This window comes from Mus caroli, chromosome 3, assembly GCF_900094665.2.
Source record: "Mus caroli chromosome 3, CAROLI_EIJ_v1.1, whole genome shotgun sequence".
NCBI classification, from domain to species: Eukaryota; Metazoa; Chordata; class Mammalia; order Rodentia; family Muridae; genus Mus; species Mus caroli.
In genome coordinates, this window is record NC_034572.1 from 102,568,246 (window position 1) to 102,569,022 (window position 777).

Here is a 777-nt window from a genome sequence, read left to right on the forward strand (position 1 = left end):
CCTGGAACTCACTTTGTAGACCAGGCTGGCCTCGAACTCAGAAATCCGCCTGCCTCTGCCTCCCAAGTGCTGGGATTAAAGGCGTGCGCCACCACCGCCTGGCGGAGCTGTCAGTTTTAACAGCTGAGCCTTGGACCCTGCTGCCTCTGAGTCTACATTCTGGCAGGCAGTCCCATGCTCTGGGCCTTACCTCTAGTCCCCTGCCTGCTCACACCTGGTCCCCTAGCCTTTCCTCTCAGGCACTGTAGTAGTATGGTTGAGCCACCCTCAGCTCTTTTATTGGTCGGGCCTATAAACCATGGCTGGGCATAACTATTCCAAACTGTCCCTTCATCGGGATATAAGATGCTGAGAGGGCTGCAGGGCCATTCCAACACGCCCCAGGGTGAAAGGGCTGGCATGGCATCGCTCATTTTATTGCTCTGCAGGTAAACTGTATAGGTATAGAGTCCTCCAGTGCTCTGAAGAGCCCTGCCTCTATGCATGCCCCGGCAAAGGGCTTGTCAGTAGGGCCCCCTCAACTCCATACTCACCAGGGATGCACAGGATTGCTAACAGAGGGCGGGGCACACCTCAGTTTCTATCACCTTCGTACCAGAGGGGAAAGTAACCTGAACTTTAATGTCTTTTTGAACAAAACCAAAGCTTAAGATTTGCCATATGACGTGGTGACAGGGAAGTCCAGAGTCGGCAAGCAGGTGCCAGATTTTCTGTCCCATCAGCCCGTGCTTCACCAGGTGCAGGCTGCAATGGGCTTGTTGAAACCGCAGGTGCAGG